Source organism: Lepidochelys kempii, chromosome 7 (assembly GCF_965140265.1).
Source record: "Lepidochelys kempii isolate rLepKem1 chromosome 7, rLepKem1.hap2, whole genome shotgun sequence".
Taxonomy (NCBI): domain Eukaryota; kingdom Metazoa; phylum Chordata; order Testudines; family Cheloniidae; genus Lepidochelys; species Lepidochelys kempii.
In genome coordinates this window covers 10,271,428-10,287,698 of record NC_133262.1, presented here as the reverse complement: position 1 = coordinate 10,287,698, position 16,271 = coordinate 10,271,428, and the positions used below count along the sequence as shown (strand labels likewise).

Here is a 16,271-nt window from a genome sequence, read left to right as displayed (position 1 = left end):
GTTAGATAGTTACATGGGTAAATAACTTGAGTTGTATGGATAACACAAGTAAAAATTTGAGTTGCAGATCTCTTTTAGTTCACAGGATAAGAAATATAAAACTGGCAAAAGTATTTTTCTCACCTTTGCTATTCTGGGGCATATGTCCAGCTCTGCCTCAGATTTTTCACCCATAAAATAGACATGCAAGTGTTTGCACTTGTAAAATTGCATGTGCACTATTTTGTGCATGCAAAAGAACATTTGTGAGCACAAATAGTTAGCTATATACCCAGCTATATGATTGCACAAGTAATGTTTTAGACCCCAAAGTAGCAACTAATTTGAGGCCAGCATTAAACACTGGGTCTGTGTGGAAGGAAAGTAATATGGAATAATATCTGGTTTTGATAGTGTCTATATTCTGTATCAGACACACGTGAGCTGTTCGTAAACATCATCATTTGTTCCTTCTTTCACGTTTTCTCCTGATTGACCAAACGTATTTAATGTGGCCAGTGCAAAGAAAATTCTGCTCTCCATTTTAACAAGATATTCCATGTTCTTGCGGTATCCCTCATTACTAATGGCATTGCTTACACAAATGTGTATACATATAAAATACAATGTTCCTCTTCAAGACACAAGTGTAACCTAACAGAACTGATATTGTTTAGTGATCTGTGCCATAATTTCCATGTTTTGGCATTAAAATGGATTCTCCTCATCTTGTTATATCCCCTTTGATCCACTGCCTCTGGCTGTGTGGTGGCACTAACAACGGAGGATGGGAAAGCTACAGCTTTGCCTGGCATCATTAGCTCCAGAGCATTAGGAGTATCCCCATGAGAAAAAGCAGCACTTTTGATACACCATAAAAGCAACCTGTTCCTTGCACCTTTTTGTATATCCACTCTGTTTCTAAATGCCATGAAAAATGTTCCATCTCTGGGAGTTGCTCACACATAAGTTATAAAAAATTAAAAAAAAAAAAGATTTTTCCTTTCCTCACTGGACTCTTGTAGCATAGAAGGATTAGGATCATCAGCAATGGGAATTCTGTGATGTGTTCTTCCTGTAAAAATTCCTGTCTTCCAATCCATTCCCATTCTTTTCCTTTCTCCAGCTTTTACACTACATCTAGCTCCTCAGATTTAGCACTTCATAGTTTCTCCCTGCAATCAGACTATAGCATGTCAAAAGGAGAATTTGGGTGTGTTCTGGGCATTTCTTCTCCCCTGTGCACGATCTGTTCAGGATACATGTCATTGGCAACTGGTCATGAGCAGTGAATCAAATGCTTCGGACATTATATGCCAGCCCGCCCAAGCACTGTTAAAACAGTTCTATTTGATAAGTAGGTTCCTTTTTCTTTAATGAATAGTATGCAGCCAGTGTACCTATCAGAGTGTGCAGAGGTCCTGCATAAAAGTGAAGATGCACGTGTGTATGTGTCAAATGCTGAAGAGCAGAGTTGTTCTTATAAATGTAGTTCTACTCTTTTCCTTCTTACATTTCACTTTTCTAATCCAGTCTAACCGATTTGGACAAAAATGCTATAGTGTAAGAGACAAGTGTACTAGTTTCCTGATTGTTCAAATAATAATTCTTAGTGGGGGAAACAAATAAATATTTAAAGACTGCCAGTATGACTCTTTCGTAGTTCTAGGAATTGGACTTGTGGTGCAGATTTATGCAAAGTAAAATAAAGGACAAGCAGAAGCCGAACTTTTAATTGCATTCCCTTCTGCTTCTTTTCTGTCAGCAACTATCACCTGCGCTGCCTCCACTGCCTCAGAGAACCTCGTGTTTCCATCAGATGTAGTATCTGCTGCTCTTTCCCTGGCAGAACCTGGCAGGCGTGAGACTGCCAGCTTCAGAAACACCCTATGAAACATGTCATGAGACCTCGGTCACATCTGGACTGAGGAGCGCACCTCCTAGCTGGATGTCTGACTCAAGAGCGGGAGTGGCTAGAGGAAAGGACCTATCATCTGGGCCTTCTCATGAGAGGGGCAGTCTCACAAGCATAGAAACAGATAGCTTCCTAGATCTACTAAAATAAGGCATCCCGCCCTGACCCCAGATATATCCAGTCAGTTTTCCTATCTAGCCGGAAACCCAGTGTCTGCAAAACTTACCTTCGGAAGTGGCAACATTTCCACTCCTGGTGTTCTCTTCACTCTTCTCAAGCATCAGATGTTCCACTCTCCAAGATCCTGGACTATCTGTTGGATTAAAGACACAAGGTCTGTCAACTAACTCAATCAGAATACTTTTGGATGCAGTCATAGCCTTCCACTCACCTGTAGAGGGCTTCTCAGTTTCTGCCCATCCCAGATTCCTCAAGGGCTTACACAACTTTTTTTTCCCTGTATGGAAACTGGCTGCCCAGTGGAACCTTAATTTGATTCTCAATGCCTTGAGGAAACCCCCCTTTGAACTGATGGCTATCTACTCTCTCACCACTTCCTCAGGGCTTCAAGCCTTGCAGCCATCACTTCAGTTAGATGGATGGGAGAGCTCAGTGCTCTTATGGGAGACCCTCCATTTACTACCTTCTATAGCAGTAAGGTTACCCTGCATTCCTATACTTGCTTCCTACCAAAGGTCTCTTCGGAATAACATATACATCAAGAGAGCCCCCTACCAGTGTTTCACCCAAAACCTCTTGCTTTCGAAGAGGAGACCAGCGTGCATATGCTAGACATCAGAAAGCTCTTGCCTTCTACCTTGACAAGATTAAGATCTTGCAGGTCTCTCCTAAGCTATCATTTGCAGAGACAATGAAGGGACAGCCTATTTCTTCTCAAAGATTGTCATATTGGGTTATGGGTTGCATTTTAACCTGCTCTGAATCTGCTGGGATGCAGCGCCCCCCCCCCCCCCCCAAAGTGATAGCACTTTCCACTAGAGCTCAGTCCACATCTGTAGCTCTACTGAAAGACATTTCCATAACTGAAATCTGAAGGACTGCAACTTGGTCTTCCATCCATACCTTTGCCAACCACTGTGCTATCTTACCAGCTTCCAGAGATGATGCTACCTTTGGTGACAGAGTCCTCCAGACCATCTTGGACTTGCCTCCTCAGCACCCACTTCCTTGATGAGTTACTGCTTGGGAGTCTCCTAGAGTGGAGCACCTTTAGGGACATATACTTGAAGAAGGAGAGGTTACTTTCCTGTACAATAACTTGAGTTATTTGAGATGTTTGGTGGTGGAACACAAGGAGCTGCTCTGCACAGCCATGGGCTCATGCACGTTGCTCTGCTATCTCTGGTCAAGAGCTCTTGGGCTCATGTGCATCCTACAGTAGAGCACCCATAGGAGCACAAGTCGAAGAACTCAAGTTACTGTACAGGTAAGTGACCTCTTCTTCTGCATGGTTACACTGGCATCAGTAATAGCATCTGTAGAAAAACACACATGACTCACAGCTCTCAATATGAAAGAGATATACTTTCACATAGATCGTCACCCTTCTGACAGAAGAGTCTTCAGATTTGTGGAGAGTCTCAAAAATTGTCAATACAGGGTACTCCTGTTCAGTCTAGCAACTGCACTCAGAGTCTTCACAAAAGTGTTTTCTGAAGTAACCGCATGACTCAGACAGGGTGGTTCCACTGTCTTTGTGTATCTAGGCAACTGGTTTCATACAGGCAAGACATATCCAGAATCCATAGTATTGACCTCATTGCTACTCCATCACTGAGAATGTCTCTGAACATAGAAGAGTCTACTCTGACTCAGACCCAAACTGTAGGTTTCATAAGAGTGACCTTACACTCAGTCAGAGAAAGGATTTCTCTCCCTATGGACAGATTCCGACCCATGGGCAACCTGATAAATCAGATTATGCACAACCTTCGAATGTAGGTCGGGATTTGCCTTAGTGTCCTGGTCACATGGCGTCATGTACTGACATAATGCTGTTCACCAGCCTTCACCTCCGTTACTTGCAGGTTTGGTTTTGAATAGTAGATATGCTGAGTAAACACAGCATGAATACTATAGTGACAGTCCACATAAAGATAACAGCCTCTCTGACTTCGTGCAAAGATCTTAGAATCATAGGACTGGAAGGGACCTTGAGAGCACATACTGCGCTAATGGCAGGACTAAATATTATCGAGACCATTCCTGGCAGGTGTTTGTCCAACCTGCTCTTAAAAATCCCCATGATGGAGATTCCAGAACTTCCCTAGGCAATTTATTCCAGTGCTTAACCACCCTGACAGTAAGTTAGGAAGTTTTTCCTAATGTCCAACCTAAACCTCCCTTGCTGCAATTTAAGTCCATTGCTTCTTGTTCTATTCTCAGAGGTTAAGAAAAACAATTTTTCTCCCTCCTCCGTGTAACAACGTTTCATGTACTTGAAAACTGTTATCATGTCCCCCCTCTGTCTTCTCTTTTCCAGAGTAAACTCACCCAGTTTTTTTCCAATCTTCCCTCCTAGGTCATGTTTTCTAGACCTTTAATCATTTTTGTTGCTCTTCTCTGGATGCACAAGTGTGCATGGATGTTCCTTTCCTATCTGCCACACATGACAGGACAATAATTACAGATGCCTCCTCATTAGGTTGGGGGGGGTGTCACATGGGTGGTCAGATAGCACAAGGCACTTGGATGCGCTGCTCCTACCCACCCCTCCCCCCTGAAACTGGAATGGATGTAAATCTTCTGGAAGTCAAAGTAGTTTGAGACGCATGCTGAACATTCTTACCATTAATCCAGTCTTGGATGATCGGGGAGGGGTGATATCCATTCCCCTGTGCATAGAAGTGGTCAGTTTATGGAACTGGTGTATCAAGAATCTCATCACTTTATCAGCAACATACCTCCCAGGAACTCAGAATTTGCTGGTGGACAGCTTCTGCAGTTACTTAGCCACCGACCATGAGTGGGAGGTACACAGCTCTGTGGAGACCCTAGTTGGGACCTGTTCACCTCCCAGATAAACGGGAAATGCAGCACATACTATTTCAGGGGAACTCAGAACTAGTTCTACAGAGGTGAAGCTCTCCTACTCCTTTGGGCACACCATTTTAACGGCGCCTTTCCTGCTATCCCACTGTGTTCTTGAGTATTGTGGAAGATTTGACTGGACAGAGGATGAGTTGTTCTCGTTGTGCCCAAATGTCTCGGGCACTTCTGGTTCTCAGATCTCCTCAATATGTCTGCTCGGCCATCCATCCACATTTATCACTTCTGGGACATCTGACCCTTCGATTTTTTGAGTTAAGATATCCCAGCGTGGAAGCTCTTCACTTCCCAGCTTGGTATTTGGGTAGGCGTCGGACCTAGAATGGTTCTGTTCTGAAACACTGCAAGCTGTTTTACTAATAGCAGAAAGGACTCTACCAAAAAATGTTACCTAGCCAAATGGAAAAATTTCTCTGTCGGGGTTTAGTACCACTGTGTATATCCCAAGACATGGGGTGTTCCTGATATTTCGGATTACCTTCTCACCCCAAGATGACAGGTCTTTCCCTTAGCTGATATAAGTTTACCTGGAGACAATCAGTACATGTCACCCTTCAACGGATGCCTATCCTGTATTTGCTTATCCAATCACCTCCAGGTTCTTAAGGGGCTTAATTAGAATTGCCCCACCAGTAATCAGACCAACCCCTCAATGGCTCCTTAATTTAGTACTTTAAATGCCTACCAAGCCACTTTTTGAACCCCTAGTTACCTGTTTGGTACTTCACCTGTCTATGAAGGTTGTCTTCCTCATTGCTATCACCTCATCCAGATGGGTAGGAGAACTGGGTACCCTGATGGCAGATCCTCCTTGCACAATATTTCGTAAAGACAAAATCTCACTATGACTACATCTGAAATTCACCCCTCAGTAGTTTTGGAGTTCCTCATAAACTGACCATCCACTTACCTGTGTTCTTCCCAAAGCGCCCCACGCTTTCAACAAAGAGAAAAGACAACATTCCTTCAGAGTGAGATGGGCTTTGGCATTTTACCTACAGAGAACAAAACAGATCAGAAAGTCACCAAGGCTGTTCATTGCCATAGTGGAACGAGCCCAAGTACAAGCTGTTTCCTCCCATAGGGTCTTCAAATGGATCTCTGGCTGTATCCTACTTGTTATGAGCTGGCATACCCTACTTGTATCCTACTTGTTATGAGCAGGCTCACTCTACAAGAGCACAAGCAGCCTTGGTAGCATCACTTCAAGAGATACCTCTGCTTGACATTTGCAAGGCAACAATGTGGAGTTCCACCTACGCATTCAAGAGACATTACATCTTAGTCAATGCCTCCTCCACTGATGCAGCCTTTGGGATGGTGGTTTTTGAAGCAGCCATGCCACCTGCCACTTCACACCCTCCTCCTTTCTGAGTACTGCTGGTAAGTCACCCACAGTGGAATACAGACAGGGACTAGCGTTTAAAGAAGACAGGGAAGTTACTTACCCCTCACCACTGGAATTCTTTGAGATGTGTGGTCCCTATCTGTCTTCCACTCTCCATCCTCCTTCCCCTCTGCTTCGGACTATCTCTGATTTGTGATAAGAGGAGGAACTGGAGAGGCATTGCTCTGCACCACCCTTTATACTCTAGGCCCAGAGCATAAGGAGAGCAAGAGTGCCGCCACGGACCAACGGAAGAATTCCGTGCAAGAATTCCTCAGTCTCAGAAGCTTCCCTCTTTATTTTTTAGTTTATTGCTAAAATGTATGAATGACTGTCCTTTTTTTATTGATGTGATGGTATATGATCTATTTTTACATGTATACTTTTTAGACCCATTGGCCCACTGTGGTTAAATGTTTGTTTTGAATACATGTCCAGTGTGCTACCTTTTCACAGAAGACAAATGTTGAATGCATTTTTATGAGGTGGAAGAGATTATTGAATGTATGGAATCCCTTACTGGCTGAATTATACAACTGAATTCATTCAACATGTTTGGTATATCTTGTTCTTTTGGTATTGCCACTCTGTTCGTCACCTTTTAGTGCTTTAGGCATATGGCATGCAGTACATCCAGAGAAGTGTCAACAACATGGCGTATGTTGTACACACTGATCTGGATACACCACTGAAAACAATGGGCCCAACTTTAAAAGGCATCGTGCTAAGAATAGAGAATGCAGCAATATGCAAATAGTTAATTCGCCATTAGTTTCGTGTTTGAAGTCAGAGGGTTATATTTTAATGACTTATTATTTAGTTTGCTATTTATTTGTTACTAATGCAAATTAAAAATGTAATCTTGTGGTCATGTTAATGCAGGCAGACACCTGCACCAATGCAGAACCCAGCTGATGTCAGTAGGCTCCATGTGGTCTCCTGGGTCTACCTGTGCGGAGATAACTGCAGGGTCAGAACCTGTGTGAGAGAGAGGTGGTAGTACCTATGCCAGCTTGATGGTTCTGGTGATCCAAGTGGTCTTTTTAGTCCATAACAGGGACAGAGCAGCATGTGACAGGCTTTCCCCATGCTGTCCCTCCCATTTGCCTCAACCCTAACTTGGGGAGGCCGCCTGTAGAAAAGGTTGTTCAGTTCTTGGCATTTTTCTTGGTACTGCTAGCAAATCTGTTGATTGAGGGATGATGATAGTGGACTGAGCCCACCAAAGGCATTTTGTGTAGGCCACCAAGAAGCCATTAGATGGTCACAGTCAGATTAGCTCACTGCTGACCTGTGTCCCAGTCCTGCAAATGGACACACACAGGCAGATTGTTGTGACTACATGGAAACCCTTTGATGGCAATGCAACTCTGTGGTCAAAAAGATCTGCACCATTTGAATCCTACTGAGGATCGGGGGGCCTGGATTCATAGTGGTAACGTGGAGGTGGAAGGCTCTGTATCCCATTCCCAATTCCAGGAGCTATCCAATTCCCCACTCCTCAATGTACCCTTCATCCCCCAGGAACGCGAATTTTAAAATTAAGAAAATTTTAAATAAATGTTTATTTTAACGAATGTGTCTGAGAACTTTGCAAGTATGTTTCACCTTTAAAATAAACTATTTGTACTATATTCTGTGTCTCTTTAGCTGTTTGTTTTGCTGAGCTCTGAAGCTTTAATGTCTGAAGTGCAGAGAAGCAGTGAGTGAAGAAAGACATAGCTCCTTCCCCACAAAGGATAAATATTTTTCTGTTATCTGTATGGTCTTTTAGCTGTTCATGATATTCATGGGATTGTGCATATCACCACAAGGGCAAAACAGAACAATAAAATATTTGGTTTTAATCTTTATTGAATGCTGAACATTTTGTGCATGTTTATGAGGGTTAACCATTAATAGCACATGTTAATGAGTAGAAGTCTTGAGCCAGCTTCTGAGATCTTTTAGTTAGTGCATGAATTTTCTAATAGATGACAAGTACTTGTAACGTGCCTAATTATGAAGTCATGTTCTAATCAAACCTTGAATAAGTGAAGAATTTCCCCCTGTCTTTTGCAGTTATGGCCGTGGCAGACACACATCATTCCAGTGCTTATCCTTTCTGGTTTTTCTCCTTAAACATTCACTTAGTCTCCTTTTCCGAAACATTTATTTGTACTGAATTTCAGCACAGGAGCGTGTGTGTATATCTTTTTTCAACTTTACAACATCAACACAAATGGCTGAAAAATGGTGACAGCCTCTCAAGTTGTTGCATCACTTTGTCGTACTTCCAGATGAAGTACATGAAAGTGATTATAGGTAATAAATATCTTTTTTTAAAAACTTATTGCAGAGGCAGTTTTTCCCCCTGTTAATGAGGGTAATTTGACTTGGTTGAAGGATTGCAGTTCTTAAGAATTAATGCAGCAATCCAATTCAAAGATTTAAAGAGATCTAAGATTTTTCACAGGTCGTGTGCTAGTGAATGTGCTCCTATCACATAGCAGCTAATGGACTTGAACAACAGTCTGTCATTTACTGTTACCTCAGTGTATAGCAGCTTTGCCCTTGATAGCAAGTATACTTTCCCAGAGCAGGTTATTTAGTACTGTCGTATATTTGTAACACTTTTAAGAGAGAGTATCCTATTTCTAACAGCCCTTATTACTGTATAAAGTGAGGTTACCTTTCTGACTTAATTACGTGTTTGAATCCTAATATGCTGTAGAATAAGGTATTTTATGCTCTGACAGCTGCCTTCTAATTTTTTCTTCTTTTCAAATATGGCTTTATATATATAGGCTATATATATATACACACATTGCATTTTCACTATAAGTACACACAGGGTTTATTACATAAATACAAAAGTGATATGTCTTAGTCTCCATAAGTTCCCATTATTTTTAGGGATGCATTATTACCTTTTAACAATGTTTAGTTATGGCTTATTTGTAAATGACGTTAGAAATGCTCTAATTTCTTGATCCTATTATGTTCCTGGGTATTAAAAATCCTATTTTAAGGTAATTAGAAGGATTCTCTTCCATTTAAATGTGTGTTCTCCAGACAGTGTCACTCTATACTCTGCACACAAGAACCTTTGTTCCTTAATTAGAAAAAGGACTAGAGCTCATTAATTGTGGATACCAAGTGATGTCTGCTTAAATGGTGAAGCAATAATACAGTTTAAATAATTATTGAGCCTATATTTTAAAAAGTCTTATAATATTTAGAATTGATAGTGATAAATACTCTGAATATGACACAATTTCCAGTGAATCATATTGAGACTTTTATTGAAAGCTTTTTCTTTAGGAGATTGAACCCCAGTCAGGTACAATAAATAAGGGGTGAATTGCACTGGTACAGTGTCTGCCATTTTAAAAAGTCAGCATATATCAACAGTCTCCACACAATGATTTCTGAGATACCACAGTTTTCCCCTGTACCAGTTGTGATTACTGTCTAGCAACTGAATGGTTTTGATCTTGGCCTTATGGAGTCAGGTTGTGATGAAAAGAATATTTTAATAGCTTGCTTGCAAATAGGATGTGTTATGTTTTAACACTTCATAAGGGTTTATTTTGGAAGATGTGTGTACTTTGTTCTTTACATTTTTAACATCTCACTTGCATCCCCTAAGGAAGAAAATGCAAGAACTTTGAAAGCTAAAATACAACACTGTTTACTGAAAGATATGAATCTATATAGTGACCATAGATCTGGGCAGCGTGCATCCTTTCAGATATGCAGCAATATTGCTTAAATTTCAGAATTCTACAGATTTGGAGTGAGCTCCCAGTTTTATTAGTAAGGGCAATGCTGAAAGAGAGCAGAAGCTTATGGGAGCTGATCATTTGGATTTTTTTTTCACATCAGGAGCCAAGTACTTGTATTTCTCTTGCTTCAAGCATATAATATTACACTTTCGGTCAAATAGTGATCATAGAAATTAGAGATGTAACAGGCTGATTAGATCATTTAGTCCTTCACTCTGCCATTGCAGGAGTAGCAGTGTGACATCAAGGCCTTCTGCATCCATACATTCACAGCAGATGCTGCCATCCTACTGCATGTCTATGGGACAGAACTTGTGCCGTGGTATACTGCACAGTTGAAGCCAGGTACCCTGGAGCTGCCAATTTCTGTGCTTTAATATTTGTATACATTTAAAATTCTGATTTTTACTAGTATTCTGAGGCGTTTCAAAGGATGCAAATGGAACAGCACAGGAAATCATTTCAAAGATATAGATTATTAAGAAGGTGAACACTTCTTTTGAGGAATGACTGGACCATGTTCTGTAGCATCACCCCGGTTTCACTCTCTACCTCCTGCTGTCCTTTTCAGCTCCCCAGCTCAGACTTTTACTTCAGCACTACCTTTTTCACCTACCTTCCCAGCCCATTTCTGTCTTTTTTCCCTCTTCTCACTTTGAACATTAAACAGGGATAAAAATGTTCTAATTTTTCTAATGCTAATGAAAATCCGTATTAACAAAACAGAGTGTTTCATAAGTGAAGAATAGGAAATTTGGCATGTAGAAGTATGGGTTTGTCTTCTGTTATAATAGTGTTATGAATCAGAAATGGTGACTTGGGTTGGAGGAGGGAACCTTCACTCAAAATGTACTGCTTTCTAGCTTTGGCTGGCTGGAAAATGTGATCTTTGGTAACCTTCTCTATTGTACAGCTCTCTGTGAGAAAGAAAAATAGTTTTTTACATTTTAAAAAACTCTGTTCTTCAATTGGCTATGCAAAAATCTTATTACAGTATTTATTCCAAACCTGCACACATAATGTTCAGTCAAGGAGAAAACAGCAAAAAACAGTTGTTGATGGACTTAGCAGAGAACTGGATTAAATAAGCATTAGTCTACTGAAGCTGATTACAGGAATATGAAAATGCAGTATCTTAATGGTACATATTTTCATGTGGCAGCTCAGTTGCCTTCCATTTTGCAGCTAATATGTCTATTCTTATGAGTCATTTACTTCTTTAATTACCTTTTGCAGGCAAGGCACCATGGTATATTAATGTGAATGATTTTTACTGCCAGTTTATCATACAGTGCCCCAGAAGTTGAAAGGCATAATTGACTTGGAAGAGCAGCTCATGAAGGAAACAATATTTAGTTGACAGTTTTCCTTGTACTCTCTGTTGACGTTTATGAGTTTACACTATGCTAAAGGAGTAATAAACACAATTTTCTTTCAATAACAGGAAAGAGTAGCTTCTCAAATACATTTGTGGAAAACAGATTTGTTCATTTCTTGAATAATATAAAATAATGTGTTTCCAGTGCGGAGGCATATATAAAATTGTCAATTGAATTAAACCTTGGAAGGTGCATTTATAACCAGCCTTAGAGCATTAGAGGGTATTAGGATGCATATGAATCAAATCAATCTAATGAATATTTAAATTATGTACAGATTTGGATAAATCATTTTCAAATCTGGGTGTTGGATTATTTGGTGGCCTTCTCTTCAATGAGAAAACTTGAAGAGAGCATGCAAATCTGTTTGCATAGGTGGGAAAATGCTAGTCTAAGAGCTCTTGATAATGAAATCCTAATTCTCAGTTTCTCGGTAACTTTCCCGAAGTTACAAGCTTGAGAATATTTGAAAATACAGGATTGCAATCTGTCAAAGTCTGGGTTGTTTCTGGAATGATATTTTTATTGAATTGACCTTGTCAAATAGCAAATTCTCTTTTAATACATCCAAGGGATCGTGCAAAGGTATGATCAATCATGTCGTCCACTTTAATTAATTTAAAGGCACACATGCACTCATAGCTAGCTTTAAGCCACCACATTTCCAGCCTTGGTATGTTGATGCAAACTATTCTCTCGTTGGCTTGGAGACAGTTAAACTTTTCACAGTTTTCTACGATTGTTTGCAGTTCAGCCCCGTGCAACATAATGAAAGTTTTCGAGCCATCTGTTGTTAAGCTGGCGGTGAGCAAGGCCAGTATATCCAAACAAAGTGCTGGCCTGCTGTAAACTGAACCTGTCAGTTTAGCATAGCTTTGTTGACCTCCCCAATGTGCAGGGCAGCCTGTGGTACCAGGCGCTGGCAGTGTATATAGCTTAGAAGGGAACTGCTTGGGGGGACCATGTTTACTTTTTCCACTTAGTGTTCCTCCCACAGGCTTGAACTAGTTTATACTAAATCTTTAAATTGACACTGTTTTTTTTTTCTATTCTGAACTTTTTGGGTTACCGGAAAAAAAAAATTCGACTATTGCTGGCGTTTTGAACTTTTCTGAAAAGATTTCAAGAAAGAAAGGTGTGTATGCGTGCGATAGATATGTTCACAAATATCACAGCTTGGTTTCTGGGCTACTGTTGTCGTCTTTGTTCTGTATTATTTAAGATCAGTTACTCATTTGCTTCAGAGTTTAGGGACTAGTAGACAAGGTGGAGCATAGTAAGCAGTGAGTGCTCCTGTGTGTGTTGTCTTAATATGAAACTGATGTTGCATCCAACAATATCTGGAACTGGTCTCTTTTTGCTTTTTTTTTTTTTTTGGTTTTGTTTTGGTGGGTAACATTTCCACTGTATGATTGTATAAAATCTAAGACATGTCTGACCAAAATCTCAGCGATCAAAGCTGGAAATGGCTGGAACCCTCCTGCTTTTCTTTGTTTTGTTTTCTTTCTTGTGTAACATGTCAAGCTTGCCTGATTTTTGCATTCTCACCCGTCTCGGTGCACTTGTATCTTTCCTATTCTCCTTGTTCCTCAAACTTTCTTCCCCTTTTTCTTACTGAATGAATGCTTATTTTTTGTTTTTTGTCTATGACAAACAGTACAGTATATGACATACAGTATATGACATTTTACCGTAAATCTTAATCCATGGTAAACAATTTGTGACCATGTTTAAAGGCTTGGCAACAAATCTCACTGAGACTGAGACAGGAAAATAAGTGTTCCCTATCTCTGATGTTTGCTTTTTGGACTCCACCTACAGCAAATACCTTTGTTCTTTGACCTCTGCCAGAAGTACTCTTTCTACTTTATTTTCTACTTTTGGCGTACTTATTGTGTGGTTTTTGGCCTCTTCAAGTACATTTTAGCTACCCAACTGTTTTTGGAAAGCAGTCTTGTTTTCTATGACCCAAATGCTGCAGTACTTCATCAGTAAGAAGTTTACCTGAGTAAAGACCTGCATAATTTTGGCTTTGTTGTGTATTCCAAACATACCTCTTGTGCAGTTACTACAGTGAGTCCTATACAACCATTGTTAAATATATCGCAGCCGGTCAGTAACTTCAAATGGTATGTATCACATGTAGTGGAAGCACCTCAGTATTTCACAGAAAGTAAAGAAAGAACAATTAAAAGTCATTAAAAGCAGTTTTTTATTTTAAACATACCAGAGGGTTGGGAATTCCACAGTGAGGGGTATAATGTATACAGGACCAGTCACCAATCAATGATGTTTCAAGTTGCATTCTGTGCCATATGTTTTAGGTGCAAGAAGTATGTCAGTGGTGAAAAACGCTCAATTTAAAATTCAAATGACTGCACTTACTAGGAAATCCCATACAACCCTAATCTGTTTGTAAGGTGACTGACACAAAGTGCTTTTTGTTTTAAGGTAAAAGAAAATGCTTTCAGGATAGGGTTTCTGGTATAAATGTCAGGTGCAATGCAATGTGTGCTCTCTAAAGAAGTCGAGTAGATAACCTTGGCATTTAGGACATTGCCTTTTACAAAATGAAATTGTATTTTGTTTTTTTAAAAGTAGGACTACATTAAGAGGTCACTTATTAGCTATGTTTTTGCTAGCTGTCTGAAACTCAGCTCTACTGTCTATTAAACTCAAACCACTATGTAAACATTCCTGTGTTGTTCCTGGTCTCTACAATGGCCAGGGGGATCAGGTTTCACCTGCCTGCACATCTTCAAGCAATTAGAGCAATTAGCTTGAAGCCATTTCACATTCAAGGTCTGCTGTGACATTCAAGTCCAGAAGACGTCTGGAGGAAAAAAAAAAAAACAAAAAAACAACAACCCAGAATATAGAATGGCCACTTTTCAAAACACATGAATAAATAATCCACTTTCTCTTTTTGTATTTACAGCTACTAAAGGATGCTGTTATATGGTTCTGAATACGTATACAAAATTGTTGTTACCAAGAAAGCATCCTAATCATTTAAACTTGATAATGAAGTTTTGCCTATGTGTTGGGATGGGTAAGGGAGAGGAATAGCAACCTGACTTCCAGTGGTTATTGGTGTGAAATTATGTTGTCCTGGTCGTATTTATTGACCTCGCTTGCTTGTAGGACAATTTTTTCTTCTTATTTATGTGGGGATTTATATTTGATGTTAACATTGTAAAACTGCACTCATTCAGGTACATGTATCAGTTACATTGACATTCAGCACTGAGTTTAGTGATTCTAGCAGTAAGTCTTCAAAGCTGCTATTTTTTAAAAGGTTGGAGCAGATTAGTGGTGACCTTAAAAGATTAAACTAGTACAGTTTAAAGATAAATAATCAGCCTTTAGCACATTAGATAGCTACATAAGCATGACAGAAGGTGACTTTCTTCCAACAGTTCTAGAATCCAGGAAGCATTTTTACATTTGTAACTTGGCTACACAGGACCAGTGCTTAGCACAAAGCAAGACATAAACTGATTACACAACTTCAAATTGGTTAATGCAGTTTTAAATCCACAGTTTTCCTGTTGGTTTATTATGCAGAAGAGGGTAATTTAAAAAGCTATGCCCACTGCAAAAGATGATCTTGCTTTGCTGTCCTGGAGGGTGTTCTTAATCAGAAATAACCGCAGGCTAAATTATATTGTGGAATTCTGCTGCCCTTTAACCTACTGCCTGCTCATTCAATGTTTGCTAACAAACAGCTCTCAGTACAAAATTGTTTGAGAATTATTTTTTCGTTATATGTGCTGACTTCAATTAAAATAAGAAGCTTTTTGGGGGTGGGGAATTTAAAATGTATGGATGTCCTGGGAAAGTTTTAGCAATAGTTCCTTACAAGTCTTCTCCAGTACTTAACTATAAACACTGTGGCACATGTAGTTCAATTTAAAGAAAATCATCTCATGAACTAGTTTGTCTATAGTGGTGGGAAGGAGGAGAGTTTAATGACAGTCCAGTAACTAGCCACTTTGAAGAGCTAGAACTCTTAAGACACGTGCATCCTAAAAGGGTGGATGTTCCAAAGGACGAGGTTACTCATCTCTTGAATTTCCACCAGCAAATCTCTAATTCTGCTTGTTATTTTATGGGCGAGCATGGGTAACTATTCCATATTATAAACCGTGATATTTTGAGTGGGGAAGTAAAGTCATGGTGGACTTTTTTATTTTATGTTCAGAAATACTTAATTAAAATGTACAGTTGGCAAATTAATTGGCAAGCTTAAGGTGAGAGTTACTGAGTTAGTAAAAGACTCATTGCACGACACCCGTTTTCCCCCTTATGTTTACATGCTGGAGCGGAAACGTGGTACTTCAAAAGGAGGTGATGCCTCTGTAAAGCAGATCTTTCCAAATTTTTTTTCTAGACTAGTCTTCTGTTTCTATGATCTGCCTTTTGAACTGTTTTTGTGGCTGATCAGTTCCACCTAATATGTCTCTTGATTTCTGCTATTGTAATACTCAGACGACATGCTGTTCTCTTCATTTTTATAAGCTTTAGATGCTCCTGCCTGTCATACTCTGGCGGTTTATCTTCAGCGTCTGGATTTGCTTTCAGACTTGCATGTCTATCAAGCTGCTGTTGCTTTGAATGTGAGATCAAAAGAAGATGAATTCCAGTAAAAAATTTCCTTGTATGAAGAAAAGATTGGGGCCTATGTAAACATTCCACTGACAGCTCCCAATGAGTTATTTTAGCAGAGCATTAGCACCCAGAATGACAGACAGTCCAAAACTACATGCTAAATA

At 39.9% G+C, this 16,271-nt stretch overlaps 1 protein-coding gene across 20 annotated transcripts in view; it reads left to right on the top strand.

Annotated features, from left to right (window-relative positions):
* Positions 1 to 16,271, top strand: part of FOXP1 (forkhead box P1) — a 493,539-nt gene that overhangs the window by 324,722 nt on the left and 152,546 nt on the right. The window lies entirely within an intron of this gene.